This window comes from Vanellus vanellus (genome assembly GCF_965231255.1).
Source record: "Vanellus vanellus genome assembly, chromosome: 1".
NCBI classification, from domain to species: domain Eukaryota; kingdom Metazoa; phylum Chordata; class Aves; order Charadriiformes; family Charadriidae; genus Vanellus; species Vanellus vanellus.
The window spans coordinates 18432413-18459788 of NC_138905.1; positions in this window are offsets into that span (position 1 = coordinate 18432413).

Consider the following 27376-nt stretch of genomic DNA (forward strand, 5'->3'; position numbering starts at 1 on the left):
TCTTACAGTCAAGAAACCTATTCCAACAATTCATTCAGCACCTTCTGTGAGGTTTTGAACCTCTAGATGTCTGAGACTTCCATGAGTTATTTCACAGCATGCTGAAGTGAAGAGAACTCTAGGGGGGAAACATTGTTTGTGATGTGCTTAGCTAAAGAGCATCAGCTGCATTTTATTAAGTAGTTTCTTTCTGCTGAAGGAATCAATGTCTTCCCTTATAATCCTGTAGAATCAAACTCCAATGAATAAAGTATTCCACTCTGTCATAAAATATGGTGTTTATTAAATACACATTAAAAATATTACTGAATACATGCAGAGCTTGCTGTGAATACCTGATATGCTATTAGGTAGGACTGGATTAATCTGCCCAATTCTAGTAGAGTTTATTTGTAGAACATATCTTATTACACCAACATAAAATATGCTATACTGGCACCTCATCCCAGGGTTTTATTGTGACGATTACAGCTTTCAGTAGTCAAGCGAGGAACTCCATAAAAGTACTCTGAAATTGCATTTTTGAAATTCCACCCCTGCCTACAACTATAAACTCAGAAGAACTGAAATTTCAATAAAATAACTGAGGAGTATTTAATTTTCCTCTAGTCCGGATCTGCTACCTTATTATATCTGTTCTGTCAGCTATTAAACATTCAGTCCTGTAAAGCCTGCACATGAGCTTCAGAATGCGCAGAGCCGACAAGGTATAAATGACGAGAGAAAGCATGAAAGATCAGAGGTACAGAATGCTACTCACTTTGTTGTGGTACTTACAACTTCAAATGAGAATGCACAATCCTGCTCCCTTTCTGTGTGCACAGTAAGGGGAGGGAGAGATGAAGGAATAGAGTTGATTTAATTGTGCAGCTGTAAATAAATTTTCAGGCCAGGACAAAGAAGCCATTAAATAAACACTAGGCCATTTTCTGGTACAACCAGCCATGTAGAGAAGGAAGGGGCTCATCATTGCATTATGACATAAAATCAATAACTTGCAAAAGTCAGAAGTAAGATCATGAAAGAGCAAGGTGTTGTATCTACAAAGGTTACGTATATCCAGTTTGGTATTTGGGATATCAGAATTAGCAAAGAAAAAAAAAATGGCAAAAATCTTTCTCATTCAGATTCATGTAACAATCTGCGACAAAATAGGCTATTTAGTAAGTTTCTGTTTATGTACTTATCAAGATGGATGTGGATGGGTTTGAAGATCTGTACTCTCTGCAATAATCACTCCAATAAAGTGCTTAGAAAATCATGTTTTAGCAATATTTCTGTTATGACAGTAATTGGCAAAATGAAACAAAACTGAAGAATGCTTGTAGGTATTTACAAGGCATTTGAAAAACCTTTCCTAGGGTATTACCTGCACAACCCTTACCCTGTGAAAGGAGACATGGGCATCATCTCCCTTGGACTATATGTCGGGAATAAAAAAGTCTTAGTGGTTATTTATTTCTTGCATCTTTTGGAGGATTTATATTATGATAAACTGGTAAAAAAAAAAATTGATTCCAAAGGAAATTTCCTGTATTATGCCATGGGAACGGTGTCATAAAAATCTCATTAAATCAGGTGTTTGCACAGTGTAGTGGACTTTTTGCGTATAGATTTTTATTGCATATATCAGGCCTTTAATTAATGATTTTAATGTAACATCTACATTCAGTTCATCTGCACTGATGTAACTTAAGGTGAAACTTGGCCATGCAGGCTTGCTTGACATGGGAATTACTTCATTTTATAACACTGGCTGTTGGAAACAAACTTGATCCCGTTGCAATCCTCCGAACGGAATCTACTTCTGTGGTCATTCTGCCACTGAGACACACCTTGTCTTCTGCATTTCTAACTAACTATCTCACATAACATAACAGTGTACAAAAAATCAGGTTTTCCTTCCTCTTTTTCTCAGAACATTCATATTCAATGTTAGGATGAAAACAGGACTTTTAAAAGCAGAGAACTGGACCTGAATAACAGTGATGAGGAGGCTCATCTGGATCCTAGTCTGAGCTGATGGAACAAAGATGTGACCATGTCCCAGATGAACATTGCAATCACTGAAATATTGGCCATTCAGAAAGCCAGTATAGAGCTCTTGTTCTCACTCTGGTTTTGGTCTATGCTTTCCTGGATCTGAGAAACCTTTACTGTCAAAATTCCTTCTGTAAGGGAGCTAGCATTTTGTATGAAAATTTCCTGATTCGTGCAAGTACATACACAATGATATGGGGGGTGCTCTCAATTCCAAGGCTAGGAGCTATTGTATAGTTTTCCCACTCCAGTATTATTATGATGATGAAGAAGTCCACTTAAGGATTATTTTAATCAGTCTGTGTTGATTTGGAACATTAACTCTCAATTTAGCTCTACAATGAAAATGGGAGAAAATATAATAGCTTCTTTAATATATTGATTTACAGTAAAAAAAATACGTGGTATGCATGTTTAATGGATAAGGGTATGCACTAGGCACTGTATACGTATACCTAAAAGGTGGCTTTAAAAATCCTATTCATAACAAGAATGTTGTGATAGGGATTCCAAGAAAATGGAGATGTTTGTACGTAGGACACGATAAAATGAGCTGAAACTATGGCTTTATTGGAACTACAACTAAAATATATCTAAGATGTAAAATAAAAGGAAACAGAAAAAAAACCAAAAGACAAAGAAAAAGGATGTTACAGGGACAAGTTTACAGACATCCAGTTTGTATCACAATCTGTTGTTGAATTGTAATTCAGCAGCAAGTCATCAACTGAGAATTCCCCTGGGAGAGAATGGCTCCTATTGCTCCACTGAGTCCCAGTAGAAAGCAGGTGTGTGCACTGAAAAGCACTGCTACAATAATCAAATTTTCATCTGGTCTGGGATCTATTCACAGATATTGCTGGACCAGATCTAAAATAAATATATAGAGATGAGATTAAAGCTTCAGTGTGAATTTGTGCACATCACATGATGCTAAGGACATGTGCATAAGCAATACAGTTGGAGAGGGAAAAGAGTAGCTAAAATCCCTATATATCCATGATATATATACACTTCTAGATAAAAAAATCCAATACATTTTTGTTAAAATTATTCAAATTTATGCTGATGCCTGTCCTCCCAGAAACAAAAGTTTCATTGACATTTCTGACTTCTTTCAACTTCCCTTTGCCTATTGATATCACCAAGAATTTCACAATTAATGCCTGTAAGTAGAATATGTTTATAGAAAAAAAAAAAAAGAATTAAAAATTTTGATCCAAGTCATAAGATGAGTCATTGAAAAAAGTGATAAATGAAACAGGGAGCTGTGAAATCAGAAAGTCTTGCTAAGTAGTAGTAAAACACCACTATTGCCAGACTTAGAGTAGTAATGGGCAATACACTGACATCATAACAGCACTGCAACTGAAATTTAATGCAGCATCATCAGGGTTAGGTCCTGCTGTAGCTAGTATCACGGCACCCATGACACAGCTCTGCTCTGCTCCCTGCCCCACTGTGCTCCTGCCTGCCTCAGGGCTCTTGCTCATTACAGTTTTGATGCAAAGATGGCCTGGGACAGATTTGGATCACAGGCAACATGGATTTGACAGAAGCTATAAATAATTTATTCCTATTTTGTTCCCGGTCTTGAGATTTAAGGGTTTGGGGTTTTTTTTGTTCATACACTAGTAGATTTCTCATTTAAGACTACATTCTGTGTTTTATAATTACCTCTGAAATACTATATAAGAATGAAAGGCTTGCAGAAGAAGCTTCTAATATTGGTAATGAGACACCTACAAAATGTTCACCCAAGCTGAAACTGTCATTTGCTGAAAGAGACTGGCAAAACCCTTGCCTTCTTCATGCTTCCTGCACTTGGATGATGTCAGTGAGAGGTGAGCGATTCCACCGAAAGATGGCTGTTCCCAGGTGCATGACACAAAGGATTCTCTTTATCTCAAAACTGCTATGTATAAGGTAGGGCAGAAGAGGAAAAGTACAATCGGCGTAGTTTCCTGGGGCTACTTATCTATGGTTTCCAATGTCTGGTAAAGGGGGGGTAGTATAATAACTTTTTTTCCTGTTGCATAATAACAGATTTAAAATCTGAGAATGTGGTATGCCTTGCTTTTCCTTTAAAATTTGTGCTGATTTATAAATGTAGCCACTGAATGTGAATGACAGTTTTAAAGTCATCATTTTTTTCTATTTGTTAAAAAAAACAAGTATCAGAAGAAAACTAAAGCCCCACATTGAGGAGCAGAAGACATTCACAAGATACCCACAATTTTGTGAGAATGGCATGCTGACAGTGAGCATATAACTTTATGTCTACCTCATGTGGAGCCCTTTGCCTAGTGCCAGTAACAGCAGAGCATTGGATTTGACAGGCAACATCTCTAGTCCAGAGTAATATTACCTATATTCCTCCTTAGTTTATTACTGACATTATTCTTGAAGAGTTGGCCACTGATGTTTTCCACTGACATCTCTGATTTCAAGTCGTCCTGTTATTGACTCCTCCAGGACTGAGACAGCAGGTAAGGAATAAGGACATCAGACTCCTGGGTGACTGAACTCCCTTCACCCCTCCCAAGTCAGCTGGTTCTCATATTCCAAACCAGATATCTATACCACGTCTTTTTAGTCTCTTATAAGCTCACTCACTTTTTCCTCTGTTTTGTACACTAACGATGCATCACGTGAGCGAACTTAATATGCTGTGTTAAAAACAATGATTGCTTTTGAAAATACTTTGGAAAACTGCTGCCACTAAAGCTTTATGGAAGGATGAAGGTTTGACTGTGAAAAAGGTCTGGTGAGAAAATGTAAACAAATAGTAAAAATGCAGGATGCAAAGTTGGCATGGTTCTGTTCAGGAAGGGATATGATGTCTGGAAAGTGGGATCTTTTTTAACAAAAGATGACCCTTACTGAAAAAGACTTCTGTCAGTAACCCTTCTCTTGCCAGTCGCTTCACTTCTGCACTACCTTTTTCTTCTCACTTTGTGCCACAACATTTGAGTTTTAAGTTTAGGAACTTGCAGATTATATTATGAAATAAATTGTAGGAGGAACTACAGCAGTAATAATGTTGTATTGCTGCTTTTGGCTGTCCTTAATGATCATGAAGTGATCATCTTTTACTGACACTCCCTAATCTGGCACAGAGATAGAGGGCGGTAAGGGGAACAATATCTCTGTTTGCCTTTTGGCTTCATTTCATTATCATAACACACAACCTCATAATATTTAAATATTGTCCGTTGTCTCAGATAAGACTTTCCATTAGCTAACCTCAATATTTGCAATGTTCAGGTTATTTTTACTGGGTGCCTATGGAAATACGAGGCAAGGTATACGCAGATAAAGTAAAGTAAACATTTCAATACATAATCTTCATTAAAATTGACAGCGTTTACAAAATCATTTTTGTCCTGAGGTCTAAACAACCTGTGATATATAAACCCAGTACAAAACTTAAAAAAAAAAAGTAGATTTGGAAATTACAAGAAAGCATTTATTAAGAAATCTGTTTTTCTCAAAGATAAAAAATTGATAGTACATCTGGAAATGGCTTAAATAAACACAAATCTAAAGTCTACTTTTCCACATGTGGGGTTTCATTATCTGTTTTGTGCACATGATATTTTTAAAAACTAAACTCAAGTGCAACAGTGGTCAACTGAGAAAGCTTATGGTATAGTTAATGAATTGAGAATGAATGCGTATGTTCAGTTGAGTTTAGATTAAAAACTTTAGATTTTGTTCAACTTTTGTACTGAGTTTATTTTTGTCCTTAGAAATTTTCTTAAATGACCACCTCACGTGTAGAGTCACATAGAAGACCTATTTCACAATTCTGTCATTTTTAGCACTGAGCTCCAGTTCTAAATAGTGATACCACCTGAATCCATTTCAAATTATTTGATCAAGCCAGATGTTCTTCATCAGAATTAATTACAATTTTAAATGATTAAAGCTGACTCAAACCATGATGACAATGCATTTTTACTGTTACTTTATGCTTTTTGATTTAAATTTTGAAATTAACTGTTTGCTTACATGTATTATCTGTAGTATACATGAATTCTCTGAGCTGTAGTCAGCAGCTCATTTAGTAGCTTCTTGTGTGATTAACAAATAACAAGAGAAAATGAAAGGATGTGAAGGCAAAAATATTTTGCAGTTTCCTAAAGAAAAGAAAATGACTGCGCAGGCTGTTTTTTATCCCATAGTTCTCAGTATTTAAACATCTGTTTGTGTTCTGTATCCCAACAAAACCCCAATCTTTTCTGATCATTTTCAGGAAATGGAACTATATCAAATGGACCGAGATTTTAATATCTCTCTTTCCATCTCTGTTCCTCCCTGGAAACAACAAAAGAGTTTGCCTTGGATCCAGAAATGTTTTGTTAAAATCAACATCAGTCCATCAAATGCTGCAGCTTTAACAGTAAGTCATACTGAAAACAAGAGCTAAAAATACTTCTACCAGTATGTTGTACCTCCAGATCCACATTTCCATTAAGTTCCCAAATGTATGTATGAAATAAAATGTGTACGGCTTTAAACAAATATATATAGTGGAGAGTATTTCACCTTTATGAAAAAACAAATTATATAGGCCTATGCACAGCATTGCAGCAATGTCTTCAAACATCTCACAGTTAGGAAATATCTTTAATCCATTGGGAGATTAGTTTGTGTTTGTGATGCTGTGAAAGCGAAATGTTCAGATAAAACAAGCAGTACCATATTTTTTATGTGGTTGCATGTCATTTTTCAAAAATGTTATCCTTCAAGAGACATGAGGAGAAGCTTTTATGAAATTCATACATATATAAACACACACACACATAAATTAATTTGCAAATTGCACTTTCACACACATAGTATTTGTGAACTCTGGAAGAAATGTTTTGAAATCAAGTAGACAGTGTATGTGACAAGTATTTGAACGAACAACAGTGGAACCGTAGGGCACCTGACTACCAATTCTTGCAAACAAAATGGATTGAAATGTTGTAATTTTGCACAAGTGCCAAGGGGGTTCTGGAGGCTGCTTTTTCTTGTTATTGTGTTTTAATTAATTCAGCACTTCTAAGTAGATGATTTGAATGCAGATACTACTCCAAGTAGCATATAAGAAAAATAGATACAATCCAAATAAGTGTAAATCCACCTTCATACACCTAATAGAGCCTTATGTCATTCTCACTACAAAAACCAGTGTGGTTAACCATGTGAATATATTGGTGCTTTCTCCTAGGAAGTGTGACAGGAACCTTAATTGCATAGAAATTGGATGGGAAAAAACGCCATTTCTTCAGCATCAGACTTTAACTGCTTCTGCGAGAAATATTGGATGCAGAATATTGTCTTGTGTTTGCTGTAAGGATCCTTTTGCCATAGTTTACTTCATTTTTTTTCAACTGAGGAAAAGATTTAACTATGTGAACATTAAACCTAGTTTATATTCTGTCTTTATCTCTCTGATTTCTCTATGCTGCCTTCCATCCCAATAACTATACATCAATATGCAGAACCGATTTTTAGAAAATAAAACGGACAGACAATATAAGACAGACAATTGTTTCAGACAATATCTCTCGTGACTCTAAGTAGCCCTGTTTTGAAGGTTTCCTTGAGATCTACAGCGCAGGCCAGCTTAGTTCAGAAAACTATAGTTTTGAGTGTTTATAGCAGAAAATTTACAATTGCACAATCTGATACCTCCAGGTCTGCTAATGGCTCCTCTGATATGATGTCAGAATCACTTGCTAATACTTGCCATTGGTTTTAGGAGCTGGTAGCAGAACACAGCACGCTCAGGCTTTAAGGGCTATTTCTTGGGTCAGAAGACCAAAGGAATATGGGGAATGATTGGTTAGAGAAAGACAGTTGTAGGATTTTCTTGTATCTTGAAGCATTCTGTGCCTTGTCAATCTGAGGAACTGGAAGCTAGAAAAGGCAAGATGAATAGAAATGCAACTGGTGGGAGAGACTGGGTTCAAATCAGGTACCCAGAGACAGACAGCAGCTGGCTAATGAGGTTAGTGCTGGGCCCTGGGAAGACCAGGACTGGCTAGAATATGGGAGAAGGGATGAAATGGGACAGGAAAATAAAGATAGCATGTAAATTTGATGAAGAGTTAAAGCATGTGGAGAAGCAGAATAGCTAGAGAAATAGACTAAGCTAAGGAACTGGGGAAAAAGGGAAATAAAAACTATGGATTGGAACAAGTTGAGAAAAATTTCAGCAGAAAGAAAGCAAAGAAATGCGGAATGCAAGAGAGGATATCGCAACAAACTTGAAATGATTGACCAAAGAGACTGAATAAAATGCTGATTGTAAGTGGAATGGTGGGAGGGACTGTAAGAGAGAAGGGGAGGGCAGGCTGGCACTGGAATGGGAGCCTAAACCAGCAGAAATAGAATTTTCTGGGCAAAGGTACTTGGATTGTGATGAGAAGCCTGCGAGAACATGTTCATGCAACGGTGAGATGAGCTGAGAGGCCTTGGAGAAGAAAAAAAAAAAAAAGAGAGGACCAGAGCTAAAAAGCATGCCAGAAGGATCAAACCTGGCATCAAACCAGAGTCCATAGACTAGAGTCATTCTGTTCTTTGTCTGTCAGCCAATATTTGTGAAACCTGGCTGTCAGCTGTCCCATAGCTAATCAATATAGGGCCATACAGAGGAAAATAGTAATAATCTACTCTCTTAGTTATTCCGTTAGAACAGTAATCAAAAATGCATGGGTAAGGTAAAATTTTCAAAATTGCAAGCAGAACATGCAGAGGAGGAGGAAATTCACGTTAATTTTGTAAATAACTAGTATACTGCAAGCATTTTTTTCTTGTTAGATATGTTAATTTGATTTTAAGTAAAAAAAATTATGAATAGTGCAGACTTCAACATGTAAAAGGAAAGAAATGCCACAGTGCATCACATTGCTGTGCAACCTCATCCAAGTGCCTTTCTAACATTTTTTTTGTTTCCATAAGTGAATGACACTTATGCATCAGGTTGTTTCTCCTTTATATATAAGGCTATCCCTGTGGATGACCTGAGTCATCCATGGTATGCAGAGAGGCTCTTGCTTATACTTATTGCTGTAACACCCGAGGGCAGCTAACTCAGTTATTTGCCCTGTTGGAGGGTCGGAAGCGGAAAAGTATAGAGGGGTTGCACCTGCAGGGAGGAGCAGACAGGACAGGTGACCCAAAACTGACCAACAGGGTATTCCATCCCATCTGCCTCATGCTCAGGATAAAAGTTGAGGGATCAAAGGGTCAGCTTCTTTCTTCAGTGGCTGGTGCCCAAGGAGGACTCTGTCTGCTTGCCTGCCTTTGATCCCAATCCTTGCATTCTTGAATCCAGATCCAGAATCCAGTTCCTGTCTGTCGCTAAGTCCAGTCTGGGACTTCCCCAGTGCCAGCCAGCGACGTGATTGTCATCCTGGGAGCTTGATATGGTTTTGTATATATTTCATTATTTCCTATTTATTATTCCTTTATTAATATATCATTAAAGTAGTTTAGTTCCTGCTGAACTCGTAAGTCTCTCTCTCCCTCCTCTCCTTGAAGAGAGAGGTAGGGGAGAGCATCTGTCGTTCACCTCAGTGGCCAGTGCAGCCCAAACCATGACAATGGGGCAGTCACCTGTCTCCCTGTTAGCTGGGTCCACCAACTAAATGATTGACCTGTTTCCTCTTGTACCTTTCGATTTCTAGTCTGGCTTGTGAGGAGGACAGCTGGGATGCTGGGTCTCCAAACAGATGGTCTCTGTGGAAGCACAGTAACCCAGAAAGGTAAGTCAAGGCAGCTGGAAAATCCAGAGCCAACAAGCCTGAGGAAATGGGCAATATGGCCATTTACCAGCTGGGCAGCTTGTGAAGAATAGGGGAGAGGTACCAGGAAGCTGTCCAAGTAGGAAACACAGGCATCCTGCCAATGCAGTGAGCTTGTGAATCTGAGAGCCTTAAGGAATCAGATGGAACTGTATGTGATACCATGGCAGAAAGCTTGATGATTTGGCTGTGCCTCCTGGATTAGTCATTTCTATTGAAAACTGTGGCCAGCCATTGGGATTTGTTTCATAACCATATCATTGAGGGCCTTGTGGACAGTCTCATCAGCTACTCTGAGATCTGTCAAATGTGTGGCAGGATCAGAGTGCTTAAGACAAAGTAGTTCTTGATAATGTTGCAAAAAGTAGAGTTTCCTCTTTGGCAAGCTCAGCCAAAATTTTGCTAGCTAGAAGACAGAATCAGAATGATAGAAAAGTGGAAAAATAAGGTAAAGAAAGAAAACAGTCTAGGAAAGAAGTAGTAATAATCATAGAATCATAGAATCATAGAATGGTTTAGGTTGGAAAGGACCTAGAAGATCATCGAGTTCCAACTCCACTGCCATAGGCAGGGACACCTCCCACTAGACCAGGTTGCCCAAGGCCACATCCAGCCTGGCCTTGAACACCTCCAGGGATGGGGCCTCCACAACCTCTCTGGGCAACCTCTTCCAGTGCCTTACCACCCTTAAAGTGAAAAACTTCTTCCTAATGTTTAATCTGAACCTGCCCTCTTCTAGTTTAAAGCCATTCGCCCTCATCCTATCACTATATGCCCTAGTAAAAAGTTCTTCCCCAGCTCTCCTGTAGGCTCCCTTTAGGTACTGGAAGGCCGCAATAAGATCTCCCCGGAGCCTTCTCTTCTCCAGGCTGAACAGACCCAACTCTCTCAGTCTCTCCTCATAGGAGAGGTGCTCCAGCCCTCAGATCATCCTTGTGGCTCTCCTCTGGACACGCTCCAGCAGGTCCGTATCCTTCTTATGTTGGGGACTCCAGAGCTGGATGCAGTACTCCAGGTGGGATCTCACGAGAGTGGAGTAGAGGGGCAGAATCACCTCCTTTGACCTGCTGGCCACACTTCTTTTGATGCAGCCCAGGATACCGCTGGCCTTCTGGGCTCCGATTGCACACTGCTGGCTTGTCAATCAGTGCCCCCAGGTCCTTCTCCTCAGGGCTGCTCTCCAGCCATTCCCCGCTGAGCTTGTATTTGTGCTTGGGATTGCAGGAACCAAGTTCTAACAGGTGGCATTATGTAGAAATAAGCTGAATCTCATCAAATATTTTCCAGCCTAGTCCATGGAGGATATGGAGAGCAAAGGTCAAATACAGGTAAGCCTGGATAAGTGGTGGTCTAGAAAAAGTAGACATGAAATTGCCACATCAACACCAATCACACTACCTAAAGAGTGGCATTCCACTCTCATGAACATCAATAAATCAAATGCTTTTTGGAAATATTACTGCAAGCATCTCTTCCAGAGGTATTTCAGCTTCTTCCAGTACTGAATGGTGTTCTGACAAGGAGCCTGCAAGTCAGCTTATTGCAGTTCTGTCAATCTGAGCAATCCATGTTGCTTGTATGTGTTTTTCATCTCAGTCTTTTGCCAAGCTGATAGACAATTTTATGTAGCAGGCTGAACCAGCATTAAGATTGTGAGCTGGCATTTGCTACTTTGGACAACTTAGCACACAGCCTTTTGCCCAATCTATCTCTAGAAGGAGAATGAACTTTTTAAGTGCATCAGCTGTAACAACTGATATGTGGGCAAGTGATCAAGTAGATGACTCCAGGGCAGTCACAGTTCACTGAGCATCTTTCATTCCTTCTGCAGACTCATCTAAGTCATCTTCTTCCCTATCACTCCCCCATAATGTCCCAGTCCCACAGTCATTTTTATAGACAGGCTGCCCTTTCCAGCACTTATTTGAGGAAAACAAAATCCTTTTGGAATTATTGGGGGAAATAAATAGCTCACCTCAGATGGCTTTTGTTATGATAGGATAATCGCCATACCATGGGACTACCGGTCTGGAAGTTCAAAATGGAGGACAGTTTATGTTTTGAATATTCAGACCAAATGTGACTGAATGATTAAGCCTGAATAAACACTGTCTAGCATGAAACAGAACAACAAATATGTTTCCTTTCTACCTCTCACCTTTCCAGCCATGATTTCTGTCTCTTAGCTGAGGTGGTATGTTTCTGAAGCTTGCAGCAACCTGATCCTGCTCTGTCCATGAGCTGTTTCAAAATAACGTTTTTTGCTTTAATGACTAGATTTTCCATTTCAGTGCTATGTGTCTGCTTGTGTATTTGTCCCTTCTGTGCGTGCCTTGTCAATATAATTAAACATTACAAATGTCCATTACAATATATGCTGGATGAGAGTACTCCCAGCAACAGTGCCAGATGCCATCCTCCAGCTCACATCACTGTAGTTAATGCACAGACCTTTCAGCAACTGGCACAACCGAATGTATCGCTGCTGTCATTCACCATGCTGTATCCAAATGTTTTGTTTCCTTTGGCCAGCTTTGATGCTCTTTCTTCTCACATGGACCTTGTTTTTCAATAGCAAGCCCTACTGCGTTCTGTTCCCTTTCTGCCTGACATCAGATCAGTGTCCAGAAACAGTCCTCTCAATAAAAGGCATTTAGCAACTTAGGGAAGTGAATGAGGTGCAAACACAAAGGTACCAGACAGTAGGGAGACTGAGATGTCAAGAAGGTGGGAAATGGAAACGGTCACTTGAGTTGGACTAGACAGGAATTTCTCTTTGCTGATTTAAAAATTTGCTTGACCCATGATTAGATTTTCATAGTGTGGTGCAGTTTTGTGTTTCCCTTTTAGAAGATGGAAGTAGCTTCAGTAGCTTTTGAGGAGCTTCTATGTATGCCAGCCCCTGGGTTGTCCATGAATATTATAGATTCCTTCCCTGTCCCTGTCTGCTCCATGGCAGAATAACTGTCCTGAATTCTGTACACTCAGAGATGAAGACACACAAAAAAGCATCACCTGCTGTTGGTAGCTGTGATATTTTTGGTGGTTGAAGTGAGACTGCAATTTGTGTAGCTAAGAGATGATCTTACATCTAAACTCAATGAACAATTTCTGGTTTTTAATTCTCTTGCCTTAAGTGCTGCTTATCTGAAATAACTGTGTTTAAGTGATGAGACGGGAAATAATTGGTCAAGCACACCACTCAGTGCAGATATATGATATTTCAGACTTCAAAACAATTGTAAAAAGAAATCAGTGTTTCTAACTAATGTTTTTATGTAGCTAAGAAAAATAATATTACTAAAATGCAGAGTAGAGAGGAGTAGCAGTTCTTGGATATAAACTTGAGAAAAGACAGGGTTAGGTATTTTCATCTATTTCATGATCTATCTGTTGATTTCACTATATTCAATTTTTAGAGAGAGTTTGTCCTGCTATAGAAGACATCAGAGTGCTACTTTGTGGAATTGCCTCGGGTCAGAGGCCTTTTCTCTTGAGAAAACAATACAACAGTTTCTGACCAGCTTGTACTGGTTATGAGTTCTCTCCTAATATGAGTAACTTTTTTCTGTGATAACTATTTTGAGAAGACTAAAACCAGACTAAAATTGCAGTAAAACCAGCCTAAAATTGCACTGCAGGTGTCAATTGCTTGTGAGAGGTAACCTCACACCTGCAAACACTTTGAAAGGGACCTACCTAAATTCAACCCAAAGAAGCTACTTTTGAGCTCAAAAGCCTTAACTGTATAAAACCTTGTGTATTTAACTATAAAAATAATGTAAAGTGAGTAAGAGGGGGAAGTAACAGGTGTCCTGAGTAAGTAAGGGGTCTCCTCATGAAGGGCCAAGTTCTGCCTTTTCCAGAGCGGGCACCTCGCTCAGACACTTACTCTTTAAAAGGAACAATTTACAAGTGAGACTAAGTTAGATAAAAAAAGCTGTCCCCTCTACCCTAGCCCTTCTGCGCTTTCTTCTACCAGTACAGACGTGGATGTTAAGTGTTAATTCACACTTTTTTGAGCCAATGTCTAGGGTCTGAGAGTGGGTTTCCTTCTCAGGCCTACCTGGTCGTAGATTCTCCTTTTCGCTTTTCTTATAAGCTGTGACTCTAAAAAATAAATTCAGGTTTGGAGTAGACAGTGCCAGGTGAGGGATATTCCCTAGTTTCAGGATGGCTCCGTGTTTCTGAGAGCAGACCTGTGTTTGCTTTGGCTCTATTTACAACAGCTTGAAAGCTACAGCATCTGGGAGGAGTTTGAGTGGAACACCCTGCCCTTGCTTTTGGCATAACATGGTTACCCCTGAGTGGTGAACTAAGTGGGAAGCAGGTATACCAAGGCTGGGAGTGCCCTCTGCATAGGTGTGGCTGTGTGCTGGCCCTTCCGTGAACATGGAACATCCTGAAGGTAAAGCATGTATGAGTGAATCTGCCCCAGAGACTGCAGTTTTACCGCTGAGCTAAGCTTCAACTTGATTTCTTAAATTTCAGTCTGCTTTTGGATTAGTGAGTTCCAATAAGCTATTTTTAGATGTGATTTTTTCCCTATATTGTTGCATGAAAAATCCCTTCAACCTGTGCAGGAGAGTTGCAAAGATCACCAACCAATGAAATATAAGTAATCAATTTATTCAATTAAAGAATCTATTTCCCTTTTGTTTCTAGAAAGGTCCTGCAAGGATAACAACTCAGGGGGAAAAGGGCAGGGGAAGGAGAAATTTCCTGGTGAGTTTTGTATTTACCTCCTGGGAAAAACAGTAGTTTTAAATAATTTAAAGCAGAAAAATAAGACAGTTCATTTAAGTAAACTAGCAAGCCTTTTTCATCAGCAACATTTGCATCATGAGTCACAGTCTGTGTCATAAGGCAGGAGAGAGCAACACTGCTGTGTCTCTCTTGCCCAATATTGGTTCTACAACGCTTCTTGCCTGTGTTTTGCTAAAATAAAATGTTGGGCACAATATAATATGTCTCAATAAAATCCTATTATAAAATGTGAGAATAGCAGATTTTATTTCTAGAAAAAAAAAACTAAGTTGTGATAATGAATACAAGGAAATCAAAATATATCTTGACATAGCTTGGAGGATTTAGCAAAGCAATTTCCAATAATATGTAGAAAAGTTTTGTATTTTCCATTTTAACAAAACTCTTCAATGTCTATGACATTAAAACAGTGAATGCTTTTGGTATAGGATATCATTTAAAACTGGAAGGGTTTGTGTGCATGTGTATTTAAATAGTTGTGATGCAATTTTCAGCCAGCTCTGTTGATACTCTTGAGGGGTCTATTCTACCCCTCTGTGTTTCTGCCATTTTTAGGTCATTTCCTTCCTTAGGTTTTCTGTAATTTTATTTTTCTCCATTTCAGTTCTCCTCCAGCCATCCATCTTTTCCTTCTAAGCTTATCTCCAGTGTCAGTTGGAGACCAGCATGAAAAGACATCATTATATTAGAATAAATTTGTCTGTTTTTTATTATGATGACAGATGTGAAGCTTAGTTGTCCCTTGGAGGTAATGATTAAATGTCTCCTTACTTTTGCACTGAGGAAACCAAGGCTGAAGTTGAACAGCAATGTTGAATTCTTGCCCCTGGGTTTATTTAACTTGACAGTTTAAACTCAAGATCACACAACTTATCAGTATATGATATAAATATGTTTTATAGTTTTTAATTTTTTTTACATTTTACTTTATAAACATGAAATTTAAGATAAAATTACAAAGATCTTCCCTTTTTCATTATAAAGTTGCTTTTCTATATTTTTCTATAAATAGATAATTTTTCACACAACTGTTACTATGGTGTATGACAGATTGCCTTTTGATATTTCATAACGGCAAATGCATAAAGGCAAAACAAGTCAATTTTTGCAGGTTTTCTAACTACAAATAGCATCTACCTCAGAATCTCTGAACAGACTAAAAGCATCATCCATCAGCAGCTAACATGCTGGGATAAATCTAGGAGTAGAAATACTAGATAAGCACACTTATGCTGTGCTGGTTTAAGTTAGAGTTCTGTCTTTTTTTCTTTTCCCAGCAGCCCATGGTGGAACTCTCTGTGCTGATAAAGTGATACAGGGTGTTGGTAGGTGCTGTGAATGAACATAGCTAAAGAGACCTAAAAATGAAAGCTTCTCCATGGCTCCTCAGCCATGCCACGTGGCCTGAGGGTGTACTTGCTCCTGCAGCAGTTGCCGAGCTGATAGCAGAGAATTTTTTTCCTCTTGTGCAGTCCTGAGAGAAGGTGAAAGAGGCAAATAGCTGTTTTTCGTATCAGTTAAAAATTAGATAATATTTTTAAATTGTCCCCCATTAACAGCGTTTAAACTATTTCAACAGAACTTGACTAACACCAGATACACCTTGTACCCTTTCAGACAGTAGCTATATAAGAAATTTTATAACAACTAGTGCTTTTCTAATTAGTTACCATATCATCTCATAGCTTACAGGGGTGATAATCATGATGGCAATACAACAGAAAGGAAGTACAGTTTTTCATTGCAGATAAAAGATACAGTCCTAGCAATGACTTAATTGTTTTATGTTTGTAATACTGAGATCGCTAATACTCCCTGGAATTTAGAGACCTGTTATTTTATTGTATTAAATTATTTTTCATCATAGCCCTCATGCATTTTGCAGAATGCAGGTTGTTGTGAATAATTTCAGTCTTCTATCTATACGAGGAAGACACTCAGTTCTGTCGATGTAAACATCGATATCTATTCAACACAAAAAGCAGGTTCAATAATATGCAGTCTGAGACACAATATAAATCTTGATGTTTTTCGTAACATGAAGGCAGTGTGTGTTGAATACCTCCGCAAGAAATATTTGAATATATCATTTCCCTATGATTCATGAATATTTTGAGAGGAACACAACAAAGCTGTAATTCTGGGAGACTGTCTCCTAGGCTTGATGTGCCTCAGTACTGGGAAGCCTTGGGGGATGTCACTGAGGGGGAATAGTCAGCCTCTGGTGGTTCAGGTCCTCTGTCTGTGTGTCACCAACATGTTTGTTGCTGTGGCATCTGAATACAGACTGGGGGAAGTAACTGGTTAATCAGAAAACACGGACAGATACAAAGTTACCTAAAAATGTTGTCAAATCCAAAAGTAGAAGAGCTGAAACATAGCATGTGCAGGTTAAAGCCACATTAGGTGGCTAGGCCAAAATAGTAGACCCGGCAATTTTCATCTTTTTCTACTTGATATTATGTTGCATGAGTATATCTGCATTTAAAATAATTTTTGATATGAAATTCTCTCTTTATTATTTTCAGATTACTGTTAGCAGAACAACTACATTAAAATCCTTTCCAAGGTGTGCTGTTGGCAGGTGCTGCAATATGGCCAGGCGTTGACTCTATGTTGGCACCCTGGAGGAGTCTTCTCACACAGCTCTTACACCTGGATTCCTTTCTTGTAACCTACCATTTCTACATGGAAAAGAGCATGAAGGGTTTCCTTTGTGGGCCATGAGGTGTCGCCAGCAGCAGATCCCTGGCTGTTCTGAGCAGGTATTTTGTGTCATGGTCCATTCTACACCCATCACGGAGTTTCTAGGTTGGCGGGCATCACTCAGGCATGCTGGCCACTCAGCCTGGTGCAGGGACCTTGCAGCAAGCATACTGCTTGGCAAGCATGGAGGCTGGTTTGAGGTACCTGAGATGGTGGTGGCCAGGAGGTATCCTTAGGTGTGAGGTATCCTTACAGATGCCTGTAAGAGAGTGGTGCCCTCAAGATGGCAAGCCTGGCGATGTCATCTGGGGTACTGCCACGCTCCACTGGGTGCTCAAACAGCTACGTGATATTTGTGGCTGGGAAATGTGGCCTTAAAATGTCTTCAGGGTGAACCAACAATACAATGTAAATGCAGCTACAGGCAACTGCAGTGCTGCCATATTCCCAGAGGACACCGTTAACTTTATTTATGATTTAGCGACTTAACGTGCTGCATATTACTAATGAAGTAGTCAACATTATTCAACACGAGTTCACTGACTCATCTGGTGACTGTTTTTAAAAATCCAGGACATTAATTTATATGCCAGTATTTAATGTTACATTGTGTTTCCTTGCTGCCAATTGACCTTGTGGCTTGGTCACTGTTTTACATCTATTTACATACTGTTAGAGAGCCCTAGTCTTATGGTGAATAGAGAACAACACACAGGCTATTTGCTAGCACAATACATTTTTCCAGGAAGCTGTGAGGCTGTATTTTCTGCATGTTTGGCCAGAGTGGCTCTTGTTTCCATGGTCTACAGGATCCACCTCTCCTGGTTTGCAATGACAATATAGATTAAAAGCGTGTTTTCAAATTAGGTCTTTGGAAATGTAAGGGAAAGGGAGAAAGGAAGAAAGGAAACCTTAAAATCCACTTCTGACAGCCTATAATTCAGTAATCACATTCCAGATTCATAGACAAAGTTAATAGAACTGGAAATTATATTAGGCATACCTGCATATTTCCGTCACTTTCTGTCCATTTTTATTTTATAACCATGTTATAGTGCTTATTGAGATTATGATTGTGATGTTCTATCTTTATTACTTGGTGGTCTAACCTTTGAAGTCTATGGAGCTTTCATGGTTTAACCAATAAATTTTGCTGTAACAACCTCATTTAATTCCCCTATAAAACTGATGTTTCCTGATGCTTGTCCACTGACATATTCTATAAATATGGCATCCATAAATTTTAGAATTTAGCCCCATGTGGTCCATACAAAACAATAATAAAAGCAGGAAGGAGTAATAGGAAAGGATTCACTGTGTCAGTAGTAACTCAGTCAAATTCTGTTCCACAAATAAAAAAGTATAATTCAAAAATGTCTTGAAACGCATCATTTCCCAAAATTGCACTTGCAATATGACTGATTGCTAAATTACTTCTTTAGCTGCTACTTAAGGACCAGACTTTTACTGGAAGTATATACACATGGAGGGGATGGTAATGAGGAACAAGACCTCTGTCAGTACACGTGTGAGTTATGGAGCTGTGTGTGAAACTGTAAACAATTACTTATCCTCCTCTCAAAGCAAGTAGGTAGAGACAGTCATGTCTTCCTCCGCTGACAATGAATGCTGTCCTGCCATAGGGATCTGTAATTATAGGATGGCACAGCCTAGCGTGCAGCAAAGAGGAGAAAAAAGGAAGCAATTTTCTTGGAAAAACCTTTCTATATTACAAACTCTTGCCAGCTTCCCTCAGCTATCGGACCTAAATAACAGCCGAGGGTTGAGTTTCATTTTGTTATAGTCTGTTGCTTTCCTCTAGCTTCCAGGTGTGTACTTGTAATAACAGTAATGACAAAGCGCAGCTTCTGATTAACACTAATGATGCGATTGTTTACTGGTGCTGTTAGACTTCAGCTTTTTAACTTAGACCCAGCCCTGATCTGGCTCCCCCTGAACCATTCTGGCAGTGACCTCCTCTTACCAGCTTCCTTGGGGGATTTAAGTAGCATTTTTTCCGTTTTTCTTCTTTTGTTTTTCTTGGGCTCTCTTGAATAGTGCTCTCTGTACAGTTAGGTCGGGGTTTTTGTACAAACAGTGGCTAGAATAGCAATGCCATAAAAAGAGAGATGTGGAAAGGGGAGAAGCCATTAACCTATAGCTAAATAAGTCACTGGGAGTTGAGGTATAAAATTGCAAACAAAGGGAAAAAAGGGAACAGGGACAATTTGACAGTTGATTATCCCCTATCTTCATACTTCAGCCATCCAAGGTTTGTCACTTGTATGTTTGACAGATATATATATCCAAATATTTAATAATTAATAATTTGAACTCTAGCAAGAAGTTCTAGGTACAAAAGACTGAGAGGCAAGACTCAGTTTCAACAGGGAAAATTGCATTCTTTCAGCAGCTATGTTGGTTATTTTGCATATATTTGCAAAATGTTCTTCATTTAGTCTTTTTAAACCTGTAAAATGTCTTATCATTTTAAACAACAAATTATTCACAATATGAAAAAAATTGAGAAACAAGTCCAAGAAGGTAAACGTATCTTTTCAAATAGAACTGAATCTTCTCCTATAAATATGTAACTGCCTCCATGATGTCATTGCACAAAATTATGGTGAAAGTGAGAATCCCAGAGAGCAGTCTATAGCCCCACTAAAAAATGTAAGCTTAAGGATTCAAGAAGTTAAAGCTAAAATTAGGCACACCTTAGAACAGGTTTACATCAATTTTCTCTGCAATTTATGCTAGCAATAACTAGTAATATAGCAGTGAAAGGTATAAGAATGGGTGGGTGAACTGACAGATGAATATGAAAAATCAGAAAATTATCTTAAATTTCAGGATTTAAATAAATTAAGCATGACAAGCATAGCATAGGAATGCATTATTTATTTAGTTTACTTAGTTTATTTTTTATTAAAAAAATAAAAATGCCAGTAGGTATTGGAAATCTCATTTAATGCAGAACACAAGAACATGAGGTTGTCATCTGATGACGCAGTAAGAGCAAACCCAGAGCTGCGAGAAAATACATATACTGCTTGCAGAATTAGGGTGTGATTCTGAAAAATGCTGTCATGGTTTAAGAAAGTTTTGTACAATTGGGCTATTAAAGTGATAGTGTTAATTTTAACAGTCATCATTTCAGACTAGACGATCCTTCAAGATCCAGAATGTAATATGTTTAGAAGAATCTAAGGATAAAGTGCAGGAGATTACATAAAGAGCTAACATACTTTTATTAAAAAAAAAAAAAATCAATATGAACTTTTATTCAAGTCTGAAAATATTCAATTAAATCTCACATTATCGCTCTAATATTTTTTCTGATGCAATGATATTACTTTATTCAGGTTGAGATAAGAGGTCATTGTATTATCTACTTCAAGATAAGATGGATTTCAAGATAAGCTCTTCATTTAAAAATATTAACAAAATTCAGAAACAAAGTATCTAACTGTACAATTCACAATGCTATGAAGGTATAGAAATTTATTGTGCTTGAACTGTGATTCAATATGAACTATTACTATTCATAGAATTTCATAACATGTAAAGAAAGTTTTAGCAGGCTTACAGCTGTTACAGACGGATGAAATTTGAACATGACGACTTGCTGAAAAAGGGTAAAATTATTTACTGTACTCATCGCTTGATTGTATTTGTCTAGATGGAAGATGGTTACTCTGGCTTTGTAAAAAGTGAAGATATAATTTTGTAGTTTTGTCCTTGGTCTTTTCTTTTGGAATTCTTCATATTTCTGACATGATATGTGTTTCTTTAACTGTTTAGTATTACCATTCATTAATACGTCTAAGTGTCCTGAGATTCTTTATTATTTTTTTTAAATAATTCCAAGTGGTCCTTTGTGTTGCGCTTTCCAGTCTGCAGTCAAACACTCTGGACCTAGAAATATTTCCAAAGATAATCCTTGTACAGATATGAGATCCCAAGGAATCTTACAAATTTCTTTTTACTCTTCCTTTTCCTTTTTTCTCCTTGTCATCCTTCCTTCCTTTCCTGCTTCTCATCTTTCTCATCCTTTCCTTCCTTCCTTCCTTCCTTCCTTCCTTCCTTCCTTCCTTCCTTCCTTCCTTCCTTCCTTCCTTCCTCTTCTTTTTTCTTCCCTTCTTCCTTGCCTTCCCTCTTTTCTTCCTTTCTTCTTCCTTTCTTTCCAGTCCTGCTGTGGTTCTGTGAGGTTTTTACAGCACATACATGCCAGCCCATGGAGCATGCTGAATGTTCTGTTACTCCACGTAAGGACTGCTCTCATTCACTTTTTTTTTGCTTTATTTGTACTCTTGAGTTTAATAGCTGGATGTAAAGCTCCATTCTGTTTATCCTGTCTTTCAGACTGTAGGGTATTTCCTTCAGTTTTGTCAATTGCTGCGAATCTTTTTCCTTCTCTATCTGTTTCTGTTCTTGGCCAATTTATTCTCTGATTGCTTCCTTTGTTGATTTAATACTGGTACTCACATTCATTTTCTTTCAGCTTTCTCTAAGGCTTTTCTCAACTTCTTTCTAATCTGCTACTTGGCATATACACATTGGCTTTCCCACTGTCAGCTTCTTCCATTTTAATGGCTGTTTATGATCCTTCATGCTGTTATACCTAGAGACAATCTGGTCTTAATAAAAGTCTAAATTTACTAGATTCACAGTACTGGCTGTAAGTCTGTAACAAGTTCATCTCTCCAATTCATTGTCTGCTATTGTCCTGAGCATACACCAGTCAAAGGAACTTTTTTACTAAAAACTCAATAATTCTCAAACATAACTTACAGAAAGCTTTCCCCTTCCACTGCAGCCATCTCCACTAACATAGGTAGTGTTTCCATTCCTACCAACCATTCTGGTCCTGATTGTCCAGTTTATTTTTTTCTGCGGCTTTTTAAAACTGTTTCTTTGGATTGCTTTTTTTTTTTTTTTTTTTTTTTTAATAGTACAGGGACGTTCACACTAAGGAATATATGAAGATACGAAGATGCATACTATTTTCTTTGGCTTCATAGGTGACTCATGTCAAAAAACTACTTGCCTTCAGGAGTCAGGCTGAAGAACTTTGTCTGATGAAGATGCCTTGGACCACGTAGCTCTAGTTTTGTCCTACAGAATATTAATGCATTCTGCAGTAGAAACCAAGCTGCTGTGAATTAAATATTGCACAATGTGCTATCACCCGTGGAATGATAGTTATTACAATTTTATTACTTCACTAAATCTCTGTTCTTATCTATTGAACATGTCTTCCTGTTAAGTCTGAATGTTGTCATAAGACAACTCTTTATTAGGGCTAGAGACTATATGCACAAATAAGAAAAATCAAACCTCTGTTTTCAGCTGTAGCCTATATATCATGCCATGTCCCTTTCCTATCATGATTTCCAGGTAAGTAAGACCTTACAGAATACAAAGAGCATAATCTGCAGGAGACCTGGTATTTCTACATTTATCATGATTACTTTGTAGTGCCACGAACACAAGTTATAACACTCTTTTCTCAGTGTCCCACTTCCAGTCTGAAGGAAAGTTTGGGTTGCCTGAAATTGTATTCATGAACAGGTACCTACAGTTATTTGTATACAAATATATTTGTTCATGTTTAAAGGATTCTATGTGGATAATAGAATAAAATCAATACTAAATTATAATAATTTAAGCTATTTTGAACAGAGGAAAGTTAATATTGTTTGGTTAAAGGCCAAATAAACATTTGATCACTTGTGTGTTATTCAGACATGATGCATTACTGTGTATAAACCAAAACAGGAACTTCTGGAGATTTTGCATATTAAGTCATAGTAGAACTAGTGTTGTGAATATCAGGGATTAGGAGATGAATTCTACATATGATGATTTGTCCACTAACAGCTAAATGAATACATATATACATGTATATCCTGACACAAGAAATGAGATTTCTTTATTCTTGGCATGCATGCTTTGATATACAGTCATCAAAGATTTTTATATCCTGTTTTGGCTGCCAGAAGGACAATCAAGTGGCAATAACTCTAACTACAACTATTCAACGAAAGAACAAGCTTACTAGCTTCCCAACTTTTGAAGATCTATTTAAACATGCAAATAATTCAAACTTCTTTTTTGACCTAGTTAAATATTGTGTAGAGGGAATGAATAGCAGCTGTTCTCTATATGTTTCATTTTTCTCCTCTTTTTCTCCCCTCCTGATGTGACCCTTACAGGGCTTCTTAAGTATTTTGGAGGTCAATAGACTGATCTAACTGTTTGTATCCATAGCAATCTATGGGTATTATAACCCACACAATAAAAACTGAAAAAAGATGCTAGAAATATCTCCAGTATGAAAGTAAATCCCCAAAGAAAACAGATGCTGGTTAAGTATCTTCTGGTAAATTATTTTTGAAGAGCTTAGAAAATTAGCAGTAAAAATGTGGGCACCAAAATCTTTTAACTCATGCAGGTAAAACTTACACTGCAATTATTGAACCTGTACCATCCAATGATGTCCATTTTTAAAACAAATTTGAGCACACAATTTGATTATTTTGCTTCTTTAAAACACTCGGCAGAGCTGAAGAATGATATATTGTTGTTAATGGCAATCTAATAAAATTCCAGGCAGCCCCACATACTGTGATTGCCATTAAAAGACCAACATTTACACTGAGCAGGATATATCTTGGAAGCTAGGATATGTTAGGTAAGCGCGGGTTCTGCCAGGTAATTAATCAGCATGACTGTTATTTTCAGCAGTAAAAAAAACAATGGGAAAGAACAGATCATTCAGAATGAAGATTAAAAAAGATTATATACATAGTCTTTGATGTAAATGGACTGACAATCAGGCCTCAAGTTCTGTACAGACTTGAGAGTAGAACATAGTTTATGAAAGTTTTTATTTACATATTGTCATCCGTTGGATCACATTTTCACTGATCTAAAGACTGCTCTCCTTTTTGATCTGCTACAAGCCTTTACAAGACTTGCTAATTTGACAAGTCACTTTTGTAGCACCACAAAAGAAATGGCTTGTATTAAGCAGCTCAACTTAACAGGTGACAAAAAGCCGTAAGGCAGACTTCAGTTGATGGGGAAAAAGCACAAACAAATAAAAAAATACGTACGAAGAAATCTGCAAAGGGAAGGCAATCGATTCTTGTTGCTGGGAGTCCTCCCACCAAATTTTAGCCATGAGAAAATTTGACACATGAAATGAGTTGGTTGTCTGGACTACTTCTCTAGTGACTAGAAAAGACCAGGACTTCTGGTAAATATATAATTCCAACTAGCTTAGAAACCTCTCCTAGTCAAGCCTGGTGAGTTGTAACTATAAATCTAGAGTTTCTACCTCACCTGTAAAGCAGAATATTTGGCATGTTCAATGAGTTTCTAAAATTCTTCAAATGAAAAAGAATAACTCTACAAAAAGCAATCTGATAAAAACTAATGATATTGAGTAAGTATACCAAATCACTTATTTATTTCTACCATCAAACAGTAGAGATATGGTAGGTAGACATAATTTAAAATCACTTCCCATTGTTGCAGGTTTTTTCACATTCAATAAAAATTTTCTCTATGTCTCAGGATGTTGATAGTGGTTAGATATCACCAGACTAGAAGACCTATTCAGGAGTAAAGGTATTCTCCTATCTAGCAATTGTTAATTATTTAGATCCATATATATCCATATCGGCAGTGGCAGAAAGCACTACCACTCTCCCGCAACAATACCCAAATTATGCTTCAAGTATTTCCCTTACAGATACAGAAAAAACTTCATCATCTGACAATTTATTCTGAAGATCAATCTATTCTGAAATACTCAATATAAAACAACTGCAACTCTTTAAAAGATATTAAATATTTCTAAATTCAGTTAGTTCTTGCTAGATGCCAACATTACTGTTGATGGATAGTATATTGGGATTTCTTACTTAAACTAAAATGACGTGTTCAGGATTCATGTTCAAAAAAAAAACCCACCTTTGAAAACATTGAGATGATCAGTTCTTTCCTTTTCCCAGGCTGGAATTAAAGGCTTTTGGTGGAATACAAGTTGATGTAATATTAAAAGAGGTAACAGATGACCTCTATGTAAAAGTATAAATAATAAAACCATATTATTGTGATTAATATTGCTAAACTACCTGTCTCGGTCACTGAACACTAATAGTTCTTTCTGGTAGGTATGGTATCATCTGCCCATCAGATTGCAGTGGGCTTGAAATGACCTCTGAAGGTATCTACTGGTTTCTTTAGCAACAGCAACAGTGAAGCCTGTAAACTCCTGACCATAGCAACTGAGGTTTGTGACATGAGTCTGGGATTTAGTCTTAATTAAGATTATAAATTAATCCACATTATCAGCTGCCCTTTCCATTAAAGAAGGAACACACCTATGCACAACAGTCAACAAAAGGTCAAGATCCACTCCAGTTTTTCTCTAGCCCAAATAGTTTCTTTTGGCCCATTTTGTGCATTTTATCATAACTCTGAACCTTCCTGGAATCTAAAAACATGAAAATGTGAGAAGTTTTCAGTGAGAGCATATTGCAACAGAAAGCAAAGTCCACATTAAATGGTGAGATTACGAGGAAGAAATGTAATTTATATTTTTAATAAAACATTGTTAATGGCATTTGGAGAAATTGAAAGAATCCAGCAAACAAAACTGAATATAAAGATTCCTGTTATTACAACCATGATTTCTTGTTGACCACAGCACACCCTGAAGAAGCTCTCGTACCCCTTGTGGATACCATGAGCTCTATTTCGCGAACCAAATGTTTATGTTATCCCCTACTACTTGGTTAAGTATGTAGGTGATGATATTTGCTGTCATTAGAAAAGGTATTATCCCTTCCATGCTGGGTCATGGAGGATAAGAAAAAAAAAAAAAGTGTTTTCTACACAGAGGCAATCTTTATTTACTATTAAAGGAATAGTGTGAAATGTTACTTGTTAGATTTCGTTAAAATCTCCTAGATATAAAGAAAGACTAAGTCTTGTACACATTAATATGTTCATTCCTATGTCAATGACTGGAATGAACCATGAGAATGCATCAGTCCACCATTTCCATCCATTTTGCAGACAACACCAATCTGAGGGGAGAGGCTGACATGCCTGAGGGACGGGATTCCATCCAGAGGGACCTGAACAAGCTCAAGAAGTAGGCTTATGTGAACATCATGAGGTTCAACAAGGACAAGTGCAGAGTCCTGCACCTGGGTCGGGGCAATGCCTGGTATCAATACGGGCTGGGGCATGAAGGGATTGAGAGCAGCCCTGAGGAGAAGGACTTGGGGGTACTGGTGGATGAAAATCTGGACATGAGCCAGCAATGTGCACTCGTAATCCAGAAAGCCAACTGTATCCTGGGCTGTATAAAAGAGGCGTGGCCAGCAGGTCAAAGGAGATGATTCTGCCCCTCTGCTCCACTCTAGTAAGACCCCACCTGGAGTACTGCGTCCAGCTCTGGAGTCCTCAGCACAGGAAAGATGTGGACCTGTTGGAGCTGGTCCAGAGGAGGGCCACAAAAATGATCAGCAGGATGGAACACCTCTCATATATGAAAGGCTGAGAGAGTGGAGGTTATTCAGCCTGGAGAAAGAAAGCTGTGGGGAGACCTTATTGTGGCTTTTCAGTACTTAGAGGGGCCTACAGGAAAGATAGGGACAAACTTTTCAGCAGGGCCTGTTGCAATAGGGCAAGGGGTGATGGTTTTAAACTAAAAGAGGGAAGATTTAGACTCGATATAAGGAAGAATTTTTTTAAAATTAAGGTGGTGAAACATTGGAAGAGGTTGCCCAGAGAAGTGGCAGATGCCCCATCTCTGGAAACGTTCAAGGTGAAGTTGGAGGGAGGTCTGAGCAACCTGGTCTAGTTGAAGATGTCCCTGCTCATTGCAGGGGTGTTGGACTAGATGTCCTGTAAAGGTCTCTTCCAACCCAAACTATTCTATGATTCTATGATTCCTGCTACAAACGTAATACTCTTGTTCCCACCAGGACACTGCATGCAGTAAGAGACTACTCTGAGATATCCCAGTCGTGCAATAA